The sequence below is a fragment of the Cephus cinctus genome, unplaced genomic scaffold (assembly GCF_000341935.2).
Source record: "Cephus cinctus unplaced genomic scaffold, Ccin1 Ccin1_scaffold0108, whole genome shotgun sequence".
In the NCBI taxonomy this organism is placed as follows: Eukaryota; Metazoa; Arthropoda; class Insecta; order Hymenoptera; family Cephidae; genus Cephus; species Cephus cinctus.
In genome coordinates, this window is record NW_014332843.1 from 1,111 (window position 1) to 19,255 (window position 18,145).

The window sequence follows — 18,145 nt, forward strand, 5'->3', positions numbered from 1 at the left end:
GTTCCTCGCCGTAACTTTTATACCGGAAGTCGCAAATGGCTGCAAATTGATATACTCATTATTGGGACGAAGAAAAGGGATACGTGTTTTGACATTTCTCTCCTAATCCATTTTTTAAATTTGACGTATTTTTTACAAGTTCCAGATTCGACGAGTGTTGCGTAACTTTGCCACTGGAAGTAGCAAAGCGCTGCAACGTAACGGGTGACATGAAGTCACATGGCGATATATAATTATAACTTCTTACAAACTGCGGTGCAATGAGCTGAAATTTGGTTATTTGAAAGTGCAGAAAAAAGAGCAAATTCTCATACGTGACAGCTTCAGGTGTCCTACTTGAGATGAGACATGCAGGTGGATACGAAGAAAAACAAAGAAAAAGATATAGGTGAAGTCATAGGCTCTTACTCATACCTCTCTTTTAGCGTTAAGAGACGTCTTTTATCGACTGTCTTTTAACGACTAATAGACGTCTCTTAACACTAAAAGAGAGGTATGAGTAAGGGCCATAGAGAATATTTTGCAGAAAGACACAGATAAAGGCTGATAGGAGCCAAAGTAGTTGTTAAAGAATTAATTACAACCTTACCTTTGTGCACTCTCTAAACATTTACGGGAAAACCTAGAATTACTTATCTTTATTAGAAATGAGAACGCAATACATTATATCGACATCAGTGATTTTTATTAATATTTCAATATTACATTATAAGAGAGTGGGAAGGAAAAACCATTTTTATTATTAATTAAATGTGGTTCTGAAAAGAACTGTTTCATGTCACCTTGAACATCTCGTACGTAAGATATTTTTGGCGGCTCTGAAAAGAACCTATTCTCAGACTGTTGCTAAACGAATGAAAGAAGAACCAGCTAATACTACGTTAAAACGAGTATGCATGCAACGCGGACAATCAGGTAAGTTAATTAGTAAAATAAAAAAATTCTACCAACGTCGTGCAACACCAGTCTATAATAGTTCTTGGAAATGATCACCACTCGCTAAAATGCAGCACTCGACGTGGCGAAGGAAACCCCGATTACAATTACCGACCATGTTAAGCGTGATTGCACAAATGACCGTGTCACATCGTAGCTCAGGTCTCGGTCATTTTTGATCTTGGTTCGATAGATCGATTCCTTGATATATACCCAAAAGAAAAAATCGAGGGGATTTAAATCGGAAATCGTGGCGGCCAGGGCACAGGTAATCCTCGTCCAATGCAATGACCCGCGAATTGTTGGTTCACGCATTCGCGAAACTCTCCAGTGCTGTGAGCGGGAATTCGGTCGTGCTGGAACCAAATTCGGTTCATTTGTTCTCCTGGTACGTCGGCAATCCGAAGCAATTCACCAAGCTGCCGTTATGAAAACCTGCGATAGCGGCGGCCGTTGAGACGAGGAGGCAATACAAATGGGCCTACCTGGAATAAAACAGAAAATATTCAATCTGTGTCATGTTGCAATATAAATTAATCAATGTATAAATCTATTTATACATTTATATTATATTTATTCATTCGTTTATTTATGTTTGTAGATACTTCATATAACGTCAAAGCTATGACAGATGACTGCGTTGACTCTCCGGTACCAACAAAAGCAGGCACATCACGTTGACGCGATACCGTTCGTAACTGATCAAAACGGAGAATCAATGCAGTCATCTGTCATAGCCTTGACGTTATATGAAGACACTACGATGACCGCAAATTATATTAATGCCGAAATGTTGGAAATGCGGAAATGTTGGTCCTGAACAGTGACAATAATCGCAACGCAAATGCGGCAGCTGCAGCATTTGCCGAACTCCATCGGAGGAACACTCGCGGTCTTGTATTACGTAATTTGGTGAGGCGAACCATCACAGAAAACCAACCTCTCGCACCTCAACGAGGCGGCAGTATCGATGGTGGCAGACCAAGAACGGCAAGGAATCCAGAAAATGAAGAGGAAGTGTTAGAAACATTTGAAAATGATCCTATTACGAGCACGCGGTGCATATTGAGTAGGACCGGAATTAGTAGGATGACGATCCATCGCATTCTCAAGGATGCGGGCCAACATCCGATTATGATTTAATGGTTATTTAATAATTAATAAAACTTTAGCTGATTACTTATCGAGTACTACTTGGCGGATCCGTGCATTTCTTTGCATAAATTTGCGTTCATTCTGCCAGTCATCAAACTCAAAACCAATGTCAACTTTCTACATAGAGCTTATTAACAATAACTCGTAAAAAATAATCACGGTAAAAGGTTAATAACAAACATATAGTTTTAGGATACTATTAGTACGTTCAAAGTAAGTACTTTGGAATTCCTGGCACGGACCCGCCAAGTAGTACTCGATAAGCAATCAGCTTATTAATTATTAAATAACCATTAAATCATAATCAACTACGGTAAGCAGTAGTAATGTAAAAGAGTAGTGAAAACGTTATAGGAAATTTTGAAAATACAACTAAAATGATAGGCCAGTGCTAGATCATATAATAGGCAAACATGTAATGACCAATGTACTTGGACTCAATGACCTAATATCAATACTTTTTATTAGAGGAATACACAGCACTCCTGTACTTGGCGTAGTTTTTTACACGTAAGTGTTTTTTAGGGGATATCACAAGTTTTTATTGCTCAACGGGACATAGAATATTGTTACAGATATAAAATGTAAATGCATCATGATGTCGCTAATCAGAAAAATATATTGCGTTGTGGAAAATGTTTAGTGGCATATAAAATTAATCTGTACGATCCTTTTTTTTTAGAAATGCATAAACATATATACAAATTTTTGAAGAAAATGTAATCTTCAATGCATATAAGCATCGTTAATGGTATCCAGCTTGTTAAAGCCGTGTGGTAAACGTAAGAGAGGAGAGTATGCTGGATTATTTACGTACCTCAGGCCGTGCGAACAACAAAGTTTGAGCGAAGCGCCAAAGCGGCGCTCGTTACACACTTTCCTGGACTTCTACGTCCGATGCCTAGATACAAGAAAATACGGAGCAGAACACCTGGATACCCTGAACTTCCACATCTGACACCTAGATACAGAAAACTACGGAGCGGAATACTTGGACACCTTGGACTTCCATATCCTACACCTGGACACAGGAAACTACGGAGCGGAATACCTAGACACCCTGGACTTCCACATCCAGTACCTAGATACAAGAAACTACGGAAAGGAACACCTAGACACCCTGGACTTCCACGCCCAACACCTAGTTGTAAGAAACTACGAAACCGAACACCTGGACACCCTGGATTTCCACGCCCGGCATCTAGATACGGAAAAGTACGAAGCGGAACACCTGGACACCCTGGACTTTCACACCCGACACTTAGACACAGGAAAGTATGGAGCGGAACACCTGGACATCCTATATCTCTAAAAGCTGTGATCTAAAATACGAGAAACTATATCGAAGCACACACATACGTACACCTATACACGCGCGCTCCACACGAATGCTATTAAACACTTAATAATTCTATACTGTAGTAAAAGCTCCCTTCTACTAACTAAAAATTCGGTATGAACGGTAGCTTCACGTATAAAGTGTATTTGATTGTGTTGTGTATTCGTAAATTACTAACACCATACAGAGTACAAATAGGTAAAGAAGGCAAAGCAGTCAGCGCCATCTGTCATGTAAAAAAGGCGATGGACGTGCAAAGACGACGACGACGATGACGACGACAACGATGACGACGACGACGACGGACCTGAAATAAAATCATCTCGCTCGCCATGTGAATACGTTCTGATCCTGTACACTAATATTGAATTTGGTGGCAATCAATTCAGAACCCTTGATTCCTACAGTGAATGTATCAATAAATTTTTCTCACATACAGCCGTTCATAAGATATTTGAGTCGAAACACAGGTACAAGAGATGCTTAGAGTAAAGAGTCTCAGCAGGCCGTGCCCTGTACGGCGGGTTGCCTGTACTTGGCGCGAGACTCGACCGAATCCCTTGATGACTTCACCTATGTCTTCATCTTTGTTTTTCTCCGTATCCACCTGTATGTCTCATCTCAAGTAGGACACCTGAAGCTGTCACTTATGAGAATTTGCCCTTTTTTCTGCACTTTCAAATAACCAAAATTTCGGCTCATTGCACCGCAGTTTGTAAGAAGTCAAAATTACATTTCGCTATATAACTTCATGTTACCCGTTACGTTGCAGCGTTTTGCTACTTCCAGTGGCAATGCTACGCAATACTTGTCGACTCCTGATCTTGTAAAAAATACGTCAAATTGAAAAAATGGTCCAGGAGAGAAATGCAAAAACACGTAACGCCTTATTTCGCCCAGAAAATATTTATACTAATTTGCAACCTTTTACGACTTCCGGTGGTAAAGTTATGCAACACTCATCGACTCCGAGTCTTGTAAAATGTTACGTAGGCCGTAGTGGCTAGCGAGGCCTTTAAATTTGATAACAAAAATTTAGAAGTAACCAAAAAAAAAGAAACGACCGGAGGTAACGTGAATAATGTTTGAGTGAATTCCGAGCGGTAAGAATGCACTCAATGGTGGGTTCGCTGCTCGTTTAAGGTGTTGAAACACGCCTTGCTATTCCAACGTGGGCAGATATTCTCTGAAATGTTGAGGATGGGTAAGAGATATTTAAAAACGCGAGTAAAATGTGAGTTTACCATATATTGTTACAACCAATTTAAAAGTTTTCTATTAATTGTCGTGTACAGTGTTTCTATTATGAGAAATATCGGATAACAAAACCTAACTGTGTGTGAGGTTAAGGCAAGATGAAATTTAGTGGAACAGAAATCTATCAAAACTATGCGATATTCGGAAAGAGTAGTCTATGCAGCTCTATTTTGCCCGGTAACCGATCCAGCTTGTTCCCTAGGGTATGTAATAACGAATCCGTACCTAGGCCAGATTGCGAATACTACACTGAATCTAATACTCTAACGGTTAGAGCCACGAGTGACAACGTGCAATCCGATCTTTTACGCGTGAAATTGAATGATTTTCTCAGCGTCTGTGCCATGATTTTGGCTGCTTATATAGTCGATTTTCGCTGATGCTCTAGGTACGGTTAGGACGTGATTTTGGCTGCTTATATAACGAATCCGTACCTAGGCCAGATTGCGAATACTACACTGAATCTAATACTCTAACGGTTAGAGCCACGAGTGACAACGTGCAGTCCGATCTTTTACGCGTGAAATTGAATGATTTTCTGAGCAGTTGTGCCATGATTTTGGCTGCTTATATAGTCGATTTTTGCTGATGCTCTAGGTACGGTTAGGACGTTAGGAATGCACTCGGCTAACCAGCTGGGTAAGTGGCACGGGCAATGCACTGGGTAACGTGCTGAGTCTGCAATTATGCTTCCCGTCGGCTACGTTATTCTTCTGTTTAGAAATGAAGGTCGATATAGGTAACAAAAAAATACGTCAAATGTAAAGAATGGACCAGGAGAGAAATGCAAAAACTCGTATCCCTTTTTTTCGTCTCAAGAATAAGTATACCAATTTGCAGCCATTTGCGACTTCCGGTATAAAAGTTAAAGAGCACTTGCCGACTCTGGATTTCGTTGAAATCGTCGATTTCGAAATCTACGTCCAGGAGCACGAAGTCTCCAAAATCTACGTCGATGAACACAAAGACTCCAAAGTCTACGTTTAGGAAAACAAATACTCCAAATTGTACGGCGAGGAACACGAAGATTCCAAAATCTACATCCAGGATCACGGAAATCTACATCAGTAATACTTCGGTTTCTGACTTTTAGTAAAAAATGGCATTGTAATATGTTTTAGCAACCTTGTACGGGTTTGCGTCTGACTGAACGCTTACCTCAAAACAAATGCGAATCGTGAGTTCGGCGTGAAGCTATTGCACGAAGCTAAGGCATTCCACCAGTATCAAGAATTTGTTAAAAAATGATAAAATTTCGAACGCAAATATCTCCCTTATTATTTGTGCAATCCGTCCGATTTTTTTTTCATCTGTATTATTTTTTCTTGCTCTACAACATTTGCATTTAACTTTTTTCAATACCATTTGAAATGGCGAAGATAATTTTTTTTTATTCGCGACCGGAAGTTAAGCGAACAATAATAATATGCCTATTCTATGCGCAATCAAAAAATATTCAATGGTCGTGACATCAGATTTTCGAAATTGTGCACCTTTTCACTACAAATCTCAAACGTGCATCTTAGCTGACACACTCTGTATAAACAAAATATCACCAATACAGAAAACTGAAGTTATCATTTTTGCGCTATTTCATCCGCTTACCGCAATTCTTTGACATGAAGCTATTATGACAATGAGTAATGAGATCTGTGTTTATCAGTGATGAGTCATTTTTAATGACTTTCCTTCGCAAAAACTAAATATTTGTCACGTTAAGTCTAGATAGGTATAGAGTTGTGGAGGACGTTGTGTGGGTATGTCAAGGATATACCATAGCAAAATTGTAGTTCCAATCCCGGCGGGTAGATGGCGCTCCCAAAAACCTATGGAGATCAACCTAAAAGAAATGTAGAATTGTAAACTAGCCTTAAAAATGCGCAGCGACGGAAAAACACTAGCGCCATGGCTAGGCGTAGCGTTAAGTAACACACTCCTACTCCTACTACTTACCTCGCAATAATGGTGACAACGGTGGACGTCGTGCGGTAAGGTAAGAGAGGAGATTTAGGAGGCGCCTGCTCGCGTATCTTGGCCTATGCGTGCAACGCAGAAAACACTACGGTGCGAGCGAGACGCCAGAGCGTCGCTCGGTGCGTCTTTGTTGCACAGCACTAGTGTAGGCGAGACACCAACAAGACCCCTAATGTGCAATAGGGAGCTTGGTGGGGGACTGCTCGTGTCCGGGCGCACGCTCTTGCTCTTTCTCTCTCAGACTAATGCTCTATGACGAGAACAGCTACTACCCCGATAAGAAACGATAAGGAGCTTTGGGACTTTCGATAATGGGATGAGATAGACTTTTCGAATATCCATCCTCGTCAAACAACGTTAGTAAGATAAAGAGAGATATATGCGACGTGGTGGCTAGGAACACGTGTCCCAGCGTGAACACATTGTGAATAGGTGCGACTCAGGGACCTATTGCCGTCTCGCTTATACTCGTGCTGTGCGAAAAGACCGCACGGTAGGACGCTTCAATGTCTTAGACGCTGGGACACTTGTTCCTAGCCACCACGTCGCATATATCTCTCTTTGTCTTACTAACGTTGTTTGACGAGGATGGGTAATCGAAAAGTCTATCTCATTCCCACTATCGAAAGTCCCAAAGCTCCTTCTCGTTTCTTATCGGGGTAGTAGCTGTTCTCGTCATAGAGCATTAGTCTGAGAGAGAAAGAGCAAGAGCGTGCGCCCGGACACGAGCAGTCCCCCACCAAGCTCCCTATTGCACATTAGGGGTCTTGTTGGTGTCTCGCCTACACTAGTGCTGTGCAACAAAGACGCACCGAGCGACGCTCTGGCGTCTCGCTCGCACCGTAGTGTTTTCTGCGTTGCACGCATAGGCCAAGCTACGCGAGCAGGCGTTTCCCAAATCTCCTCTCTTACCTCACCGCACGGCGTCCACCGTTGTCACCATTAATGCGGTTGACTGTACATCCACGGGAATCTAAAAATAAAAAAAAAAGACTTGTTAAAAAAATTACCTGTTTTCATATGACTTGCTTTTTGACGCTATTAGCATTAAAGAAATAGTGGCGGTGAAACTACTTGTGCCCCCACAATTTAATTGGTTACCCCGACGTGATCACGTTAACCACGTGGCGAGACAAAGGGACAAAGGGCCTGCGAGAACTTTCCACGTGAGTCGGCAACTGCGTCACATGCAAAACAATGGACAGGTACGCGCCTAGTTTAGGAAGACCAAGTCATCACACCAAAATACAATGGCTGAGAATCCTCTAAACGCGGAAAATCAGCTTTTCGGCGGAAACGTTCCCGAGGATCAAGCGGAAGAAGTACCTTTGGCGGCACCCAACCTGGCTTTCAACGCCGTTCCCCGAAGACAACAGTCACTGGCATTGAACCCGCAGGAAGTCGAAGGCAACGAATTCCGAAACGTCAAGATACCTTCCTTCTGGAAACACAAACCAAAACACTGATTCGTTCAGCTAGAGAGCCAGTTCACCCTGTATTACGTCCGATCAGACGAGGTAAAGTACAGCACCGTTGTTTCTCATTTGGGTGACGAAATAATGACTGTCATAGAAGACGTATTAGAGTCTCCATCAGATCAAGACAAATACCAGCACCTCAAAAAGATCCTCATACAGAGATTCACAGAATCGCAGGAAGTGCAGCTACACAAACTATTCAGTGGACTCGAATTAGGTGACAGACATCCCACAAAGCTGCTCAGGGAAATGAGATCCCTCGGAGGAAAAGGCCTACCAGACCGACGTTCAGAAACTCCTCGCAGTAGTCAAAGATGTTGAACTTAACAAACTGGCTGAGGTAGCAGACAAAGCAATGGAACGTGCAAACACTCCCTTCGTGACAATGGTCGATGGCAGCAAGGATCCAGCACCAAGTTACGTTGCAGACTTGTCGAAGAGGATCGATGACCTATCACTACTGGTGACCAAGCTGGTAAGTCAATCTGGCAACAGGCCAAGTTCAGAAAATTCGATACCATTGGAGGTTGACAAATTGTCTGAGATAAAGGACATAATAAAAGCCTTCACCAAGAAACAGCGAACAAACCAACCTACGGATTCACACAACAAGCAACGCTCAAGATCTCATTCCAGAGACAATCCAGAGGGCTTATGTTATTATCACAGGAGATTCGGACGTAATGTAAGAAATTGCACAAGTCCGTGTTCGTGGACAAAACCTTCACAGGATCAGGGAAACTAACTGCATCGTCATACGCGAAGGCGGTACATGACGACGACAGACAGTCACCCCGCCTCACCGTGATAGATAGAGCGACAGGGTTGCGATTCCTTATAGATTTCAGGAGCTGGTGTTTTAGTTCTTCCACGACAGCTGGCAGGGAGAACATCCGTCAAGCCGACCACAACACAGTTGTTTGCTGCTAACGGTTCCCCAATCGCAACTCATGGCACTAGAACTCTTAGCCTAAACCTAGGACTTCGCAGGAAGTTCACCTGGGTATTCATAATCGCCAACATGACGAAGCTAATCCTCGGCACAGACTTCATTCACCTTTACGGTCTACTGATAGATCTAAAAGGTATCGCGTTACGGACGCGGAAACTAAAATGTCTGTTTCAGGTACAATTTCAGCATATGCTGACTCAACGGTGAGAACTATAACCAGCCACATCCCATTCAACGACCTACTACGTGAGTTCATGGATATCACGCGCCCGGTGCAGTTCACTGGGGATCCCAAACACGGGGTTTAACATCATATCGAGACGAAAAGACCAACGGTCGCTGAACGTGCCCGCCGCTTGACTGGCGAGAAACTAAAGGCTGCCAAAGCGGACATCGAATTCATGCTGGAACAGGGCATATGCCGACCTTCCAAGAACCCGTGAGCTTTCCCGCTTCACCTGGCTCGTAAGAAGTCAGGAGAGTGGGGATCCTGCGGAGATTACCGACGGCTGAATGCAGTCACACTACCGGATAAGTACCCGATTCCTCACCTTCACGATTTCTCGCAGACTTCGTGGTTGCAGGATATTCACCATACTAGACCTGACAAATGCCTACCACAAAATTCCTGTGGCGGAAAACGACCGTCCAAAAACAGCGGTGATCACACCTTTCCGATTGTTCGAATTTACCGTAATGACTTTTGGCCTCTGCAATGCAGCACAGTCATTCCAACGCTTCATCGACGCAGTCTTGAGAGGAATTGATTGCTGTTTCTGTTATGTCGACGATGTTATTATCGCATCCAACGACGAACAAGAGCACAGGCAACATCTCCGTCAAGTTTTCGAGCGATTACAACAGTATGGCATATCAATCAACGTCGACAAGTGCCTAATCGGAGCAAAGTCAGTCCAATACTTGGGTTTTATGGTGGATTAACATGGAACACGTCCACTGGACGAAAGAGTAGCAGCCATCAAGCAATACGAAAAGCCCACAACCGTTTCCGAACTGAGACGATTCCTTGGTATCGTCAATTTCTACAGGCGGTTTGTAAGGAACGTAGCTGAAACACAGGGTCCACTAAATTCCTACCTGGTCGGAGCAAAGAAGAAACACAAACAATCCATTGAGTGGAATTCTACCACGGAACGAGCATTCGATGAGTGCAAGAATCAGATAGCTCACACAGCACTATTGGCTCACCCCATTGAAAATGCTATGCTGGCTCTTCACACCGATGCATCGGATACAGCCATGGGAGCTGTCTTGGAACAACTCGTTGATGACACCTGGGAACCACTTGGATTTTTCTCTAAAACTATTCAACGCACAGAGAAATTACAGTGCATACGATATAGAACTTCAAGCCATTTATTCTGGACTCAAGGTTTTTCGCTTTCTTGTGGAAGGGCGAAGACTTATCATAAAAACGGATCACAAATCGTTAACGTACACGTTCCGTCAGAAATCTGACAAGGCATCACCACGACAACTAAGACAACTAAATTTCATTGGACAGTTTACTACCAACATCGTTTATGTTGTGGGATCAGACAAAATCGTCGCAGACGTATTGTCCCGGGTAAACGAGATAAATTTACCAATAATAGTATCTACAGATGACATTGTTAACGTACAGGCTGTTGATCCGGAACTGAAGGAATTACTCAATTCAAACTCAACACTGCAACTTCGGAGACTACGCGTAGACGACACTGACACCGTAGTCTACTGCAACACATCCACTGAGTATATTCGTTCGTACATTCCTCGTCCATTGAGATAACAAACATTCGATGAAACACACGGACTGTCGCATCCCAGCGGACGCACTACGAAGACGCACTATTCAACGCAAATTCGTATGGCCGTCAATGAACAAGGACATCATAGAATGGGCAAGAACTTGCATCGCATGTCAGCGAAGCAAAATCTCACGTCACAATCATAACGTTCCTGCACACATTCCAGTTCCTGACAAGCGTTTCAGTCACATACACATGGATATTTTTGGACCACTACCACCATGCGGAGATTACAAATACTGTCTAACCGTAATTGACAGATTCACAAGATGGTCTGAAGCTATTCCGATTAAGGATACATCAACCGACACCATGGTTGATGCACTTTTCACCAACTGGATAGCACGTTTTGGAGCGCCAACAACCATAACTACTGATCGTGATTCGCAGTTCGAATCTATATTCTTTGAAGTCGTAGTTAAATTCATCGGGGCTGAATGAACAAGAACTACATCATACCACCCGGCGTCCAACGGTATGGTGGAACGATGGCACCGGTCACTCAAAACCGCCATCGTGTGCCACGAATCTAATTTCTGGGTTGACACACTACCCATGATACTGCTAGGACTTCAAACCAGCATAAAGGAGGACATCCAAGTATCAGCGGCAGAACTTGTCTACGGTACTCACATGCGAATTCCTGGAGAATTCCTCGTCGACTCAGAAACCACGGTCAGTCAGCAAATTTACGCACACAAATTTACTGCGAAAATACATGCGAGACGTTCGTCCGGTTCCTACAGCACACTACTGCAAAAGAAAGGCATTCATTCAGAAAACTCTACACACCTGCAGTCATGTATTTTTAAGAATGGACCACGTGAGAAGACCACTGGAACAATCTTACGAAGGACAATATTTGAGGTGGCAGAACGCATTTCTGACACGATCTTCATAATTCTCATAAATGGAGAAAGAGAAACCGTCTCCACCGAAAGACTGAAGCCAGCGTTTTTCGAAGCAGACGCAACTACGAAGAAGGTGATTTGTATTATAACATGCGCTTCACGCTGATCAAATTAGTGCTAAATTTTAGTAATCGTTTTTGTAAATTTAATGTGTCCTTAATCTAGAGAAACATTAATGCTGGGTAATTTACAAGAACATTAAGTAATTAACGTTAAATTCCGAGAGGGTATGTTTTCGTTTTAAATGCGAGACAGCTTATTCTGTTTCTCGAACGATGCTCTACAAATTCACCGTCTAAATATTGAACAGTGCTAACCTTTTTAAAATGATAGCCTTTTATTTATCTAGCGAAAAAATTTCTTTATAAACAAAAGGCTATAATTATTAAATCGTTAATATTATCAAATATTTAGGCAGTGAATTCGTAAACGATTACTTGACAAACGAAACGAGCCAAGTCTCATTAAAATCGGTAAAAAATTACGGATTATTCTTAGAAAAGAATTGAAACAATGTACCTGTTCGGAAATCGATATTAATCAGGTAATATTATTGTAAATACATCGCTCTGAATGTTTCAATGGGTTATGGGCACATGTTATAATACAAAATACCCTTCACTGCAATCAATTAATTCATAAAACTTTGTAAACACGATAAAAAATATTTAACTCTGATTTGATTGGCGTGAAGCGCTTCAACCTCCTTAATACGTTGCATTAAAAAAAAAATGTCGTAACGTCCTGAAGAAAAAAAAAAAACTTCCGACAGAGAGTCTCGAAAAACAAAGATAGATAAAAAAATAAAAAAATTACGGCTAACTTAATGTACATTTTTATTTTTGATCTTTATAATAAACCGTTAACCGACAAACGTTTTAATTAATCATACAAACGACCTACAAATGATCTGCAAAAGAAAAAGTTCAAAAAGTCAAAGTGCGCCGGCCAGGTTCACGGAGGTACTAGACTGCTCACTGTAGCCGCAAAAAGTGTAACCGGGAATAGAAAGAGAGAGCAAATCATAAGGACCTTTCTGTCCTTCTCTTGGGCAGGAACGGAATCAGGAATAAGGGAACCCCGCGTAGTAAAATGTATGTTTCATGATGAACTTTATTTATATATTTTATAAGTTTAAGAATTGATTTAATCTTATGTTAACTATAACATTTAAGGTTATATTTCTACTTTACCTACTTGTGAAAGCTTATCGTATTGGGCTCAAAGTATACGTTTCGCGATAGCCCACACATAACACAATGAATCACCATTTTTTAATATTGAATTTTTATAAACTCAACCGATGGATTTGACTGACGGAGGCTTCTGTCTCCAAGATTCGACTGTAACAACGTATATTTTAGATGTGCGGAGTACTCTTTCACATGGTTCTTATTTTGCATATTACAGTCTTTTCCATCCAGAAAACTTTCGATCAATAGAAAAATGATAGAAAAGGACAGAACGGTCCTTACGATTTGCTCTCTCTTTCTATTCCCGGTTACACTTTCTGCGGCAACAGTGAGCAGTCCAGTACTATATGTCGATGCTTGAGTTTTTCGGGGCGCCATCTACCCGCCGGGATTGGAACTATAATTTGTATATAGTATATGCTTGACATACCCCCACCACGTCCTCCGCACCTCTATACCCATCAACACTTAACATTTGTAATGGGGTTGCCAACAAGAGGGTTGGCAAGCCTGAGAGCAAGCAATGAGGAGGTGTGGTTGGTAGTGTAGGAGACGAGAGATTATTAGAATAAAGGATCTTAAGTTTATAATGATTTTGTAATCAATTGAATGAACAAGAATCAAGACTTATTACATGGCGCTGCAGACCAGAGTAGAAAAAAAGAATAAATGCAAGTGGCTGGAAGAAAAGTTGTGTGGTATTTTGTTTCACCTTTGAAAAAACAAAAGTAAGAAAAAGGTTGAACACGTGGAAAGAAAATGGTACAAAGGGAGAAGAATGAACAGGAGCCAGAGTTCCAGGATGCTGTTACTAGTCGCTGCGATCATCTGCAACAAGTTATAGGTGTGAGTGGTCTAAATCCACCAGAAAATCTGACAAGTTTGAATACAGAAGCATATAAAAAGTGGAAACAAGAATTTCAGATTTTCTGCATAGCTACCTGTGCTTCACACAAGAGTCAAGAAGTACAAGTAGCATTACTACTACACTAGATGGATGAAGAATGCATAGAGATATATAATACTTAGGACTAGAAGAAAAAATAATTATCAGAAGGTACAAAATAAGTTTGACGAATATTTTGTGCCATTGGATAACGAAAGTGTGAATTCTCATTTGTTCTTCACAAGAAATCAGAATCCTGGTGAATCAATTGACTCATATGTAACAGAATTGAAAAAATTAAGTGTGGACTGTCATTTTGGTGACTTTAGAGAAGGATTGATCAAGAATCGCATTATTGCTGGTATAAGAGATATACGACTGAAGGATAGATTGCTACGTGAAAGTAATCTAAACTTTTCTAAAGCAATACAGTTGTGTAAAGCTACTGAAATTGGAGAACAACAAGTGAAAACATTTCAGAATTAACAGGAAATTTCTGGTATAAAGAAGAATAATATATCAAATCAGAATTAGCAAAGAGGATATGAGATGAAACAGTTTAAGAGTCTAAATAGAAAATCAACACAGAAAGGATCTTTGTATGCAAGGAACCAACACCAAGGAGTAACCGGAAAAAACCAGCAACATCAGCAAGATAACCAAAAAAGGTATGGCTGTGGGAAATGTGGAAGACAACATACAAGAGTAAACTGCCCTGCATATGATGCTGAATGCCATAATTGTGGAAAGAAACAACATTTTGCACTAAAATATAGAACAAAGAAATAATTTGTAAGAGCAGTAGATATACAGGGTGTTCGTTATGAAACACACTGTAGTAACATCGTTGCATTCCTTGTCAAATTCCAAAGAATACGTGTATTTTCATTTTTTATTTCATATATCAAAATTTCGAGATAATCAAGGTTGAAGTTGCAGTAATGCGACCAATCAGAACGTGTTTAAACGGAGCGTAGATGACGTCGCGAGCCAGCCCGCAAGGCCTGCTTACAGGAGGCCAATAACACTAAGATTATCGTCTCTTGTATTACATGTCTCAATTACATGCAGATAAACAGGGACACTACGACGATAATCTTAGTGTTATTGGCCTCCTGTAAGCAGGCCTTGCGGGCTGGCTCGCGACGTCATCTACGCTCCGTTTAAACACGTTCTGATTGGTCGCATTACTGCAACTTCAACCTTGATTATCTCGAAATTTTGATATATGAAATAAAAAATGAAAATACACGTATTCTTTGGAATTTGACAAGGAATGCAACGATGTTACTACAGTGTGTTTCATAACGAACACCCTGTATATATTCGTTAGAATTTGAAAAAGAATGTAACGGTGTTACTACAGTGCGTTTCATAACGAACACCCTGTAGACACAGATGATGAATGTGATGTAGATGAAGTATTTTTGGGCAGTGTACAGGTTAATTATATAAGTAAGAAGGAAATAATAGAAAGAATAAGATTCAAAGACTATAATAAGACAGCAATATTTAAGGTAAACACTGGAGCTCAATGCAATGTTATTACAAAAGAAATGTGTGGAATGCTGGGATTTGATAAAGTTAGAAAAAGTTGCTTACATTTAACTAGTTACAATGGAACACATTGCGACGATTATCTCGGTTGTCGACAAAACGGAACTCTACATCAACGGAAATCGGGAAGCGCAAGTGGTCTCGGCGATCTCGAAAAGGTTGTTGGGCGCCAGGTACCCTCCAAAGAGCACCACGAGCTCTAGGCTCGTTGTCAATTCAATAAAGATCGCGAGAGGTATTTGGTCCGGGGTAACCGATTGCCACAAAGCAAACTATACTGTTACGATTGCTAAATCCGGAAAATCAGGCAATCGGAAATGAGGTTTGTAATATAAAGGATGGTTCGTTGGTTCGGTCTACTTTAACAGCACGTCCACGTGTTAATACAAAGCCTAACGAATTTTATGATTTGGAGTTGTGATAATTTCTCAAGATGTGTCTTCGCGGATCAGGAAATATTCTATTTTTAAGTGATTCTTTAGTAGGTAAATCTTTTGGTAAACTTGAAAATTCTATGGGAATCAATTTCCACGGTATGTATTGAAAAGAATTGTCTTGTTCGTTAACTTGATATTTTGTCGTGTCAAGATTCTTTTGGCTCGTTGGTTTTGTTTGTTTTTGAATATATGGTTTATCAAGTTGTCTGAATATTATACATAATTGAACTTTTCTACCACTTCGTTTAGGCATGAGTCTGTACTTACTCAGATTTTGTATAACAAGTATATTTGGAATTCCCTCAGTATGCGATCGGATCTCAATTAGGTCGTTCGGCGTGGATCAGTCCTATCCAAGTCCTGATGATGTATGGAATGTTGATCGAAGTTTCGATTTATATTAATGATTTAATAGGATAAGGTAGAGGCCCTAGACTCGGCTTCAGTTCTATCCGGGAAGGTTACAAGTAATTGTGAATACTCTGATTTTGGTAACTTGGATAAGTTTAGAGGTACTTGGTATATTTTGACTTGACTCACGACTATATTTAGAACTTTAACACACTCGACAACTCTGACATTGCTCTCTTAATCTCTTTTCACGACACCACGAATGCGACTTCTGACTCCCTTTTTATAGCAGTAAAACTACTTCTGATTGGTCAATGTGACTCCACTTCTTCAAAATTCTTAATATATCGATTGATAGCTAACCCTTTTCCGATAATCAACATACCAAGTCGTACTCTGTATTTTGAATCTCCTTGAATGTTATCCGAGAAGATTCTGGCTTATCCGTTTATTTGTCATTGTTGAACATTAACAAAGTAAAATATAAAATTTAATATTGTTAGTCTAACGTTAATAATGTATTACATTAATTATTAAATTAAATAATGATTAAATGATTATAATGTGTAGAAGAATATAATGTGTGTTGCCATTGATAGTTATAAGGAGTGGAACGTAGCAATACCTAAAGGGTGCCACCAGGCGAACTAAATCTAAGGGCACCACGGCCACGCAAAAGATACTAACTTAACTAACCTAAAGGCACCACGGCCACTCAAGACAAATAGGGGACCACGGCCAAGAAAAAGAATAGAGAACGTAACTAAACCTAAAGGTTACCCGGAACTCAAAAGATAGTACTAAATTAGACCACTACACGTCCCATGGTACGCTGCTTCGGAGGCTAGCTCGTCGGAAGCGTCGCTGCATTCAAGAGGGAAGGAAGAAAAGAACTCAGCCAAGGACTTATAGGAACGTGATACGGAAAACTACAAGAAAATAATCTGAAATAAATAGTTAACGCACCAGAGCTGTATTAAGCAGAACAAAATTACAAATAATCCATGGACGCAATAGCAAAATTACAAAAGCATTAATTCAGGCATTACTGAGGGTGCGAGCGAAAGCCAAGCATAGGTTTACAAAAATCATACAATTAATTCACAATCCTCGGTATCTAAAATCGGAAGCTATACATTGCAAAAGAGAATAAGGATCACTAAATATAATTTAGAAAACTATAGACGCAGGCTGCTCATCGGCAAATCACGGCCGACGACGCTACGCGTGAGCGCGTACGCGAGTAAGACACGGGCCTGCGGGCTTGATACTTCTAGAAGACAATATCCACGGAAAATAATATGGTCGGAAGAATCGAATTTCTCGGACTAAACTAATAAATTCGTATTGCAATAAAATAACCAAATAGCGATACTGACAAAAATCGGAACTCAAGGAACGACAGCGGAACGATCTGCGCGGTTCCAATTCTCGCACGCGCGAAATTATAACCGCGGTCGACAACCGTAATACGAAAGAGTCACGCAAACAGAATTATAACTATGAAGGAATCCGACAAAGGATAATACACGCGGGTTCGCTAACACCAGCTTGAAAATCGCGGATACGAAAAGTAGCACAATAAATAGAAATATTACAATAAATTATTACAAGATATGGCATAGAAAAAATATCACAGTCAGAAAAAGATAGAATATTATAACAAGTATTTCATTATCGTTGCAGCGGAAAGACGTTCTCGGAACGGGTAGTACAATTTCGAAATCGGCTGAAGGCGCGACGTTGAGGAACATCAACAAGCAAGGTCGCCTCGGAGGGCGGCTAGCGCGCGACGCCGGAAGGACGTGTGCGACACGCAAAATTCACAAATGTTCCACCGAGAATATAAAGACGAAATTACAATATTGTTCGGCAACGATAATCAGATACAGTACATCTTCAATAAAT

General features: G+C 40.8%; 1 protein-coding gene across 4 annotated transcripts in view; it reads right to left on the reverse strand.

Moving 5' to 3' along the window:
• Nucleotides 1-663: 663 nt before the first annotated feature.
• Nucleotides 664-18,145, reverse strand: part of LOC107274785 (KH domain-containing, RNA-binding, signal transduction-associated protein 3) — a 137,852-nt gene continuing 120,370 nt past the window's right edge. For 3 of the 4 annotated variants that reach the window (XR_003061920.1, XR_003061917.1, XR_003061918.1), the window contains one exon: nucleotides 664-1,421. The gene's annotated coding sequence lies outside the window, so the exon portion shown is untranslated. Of the gene's footprint in view, nucleotides 1,422-11,535; nucleotides 11,656-18,145 lie in introns of all 4 variants that reach the window. The other variant, XR_003061921.1, reaches the window with a different exon arrangement.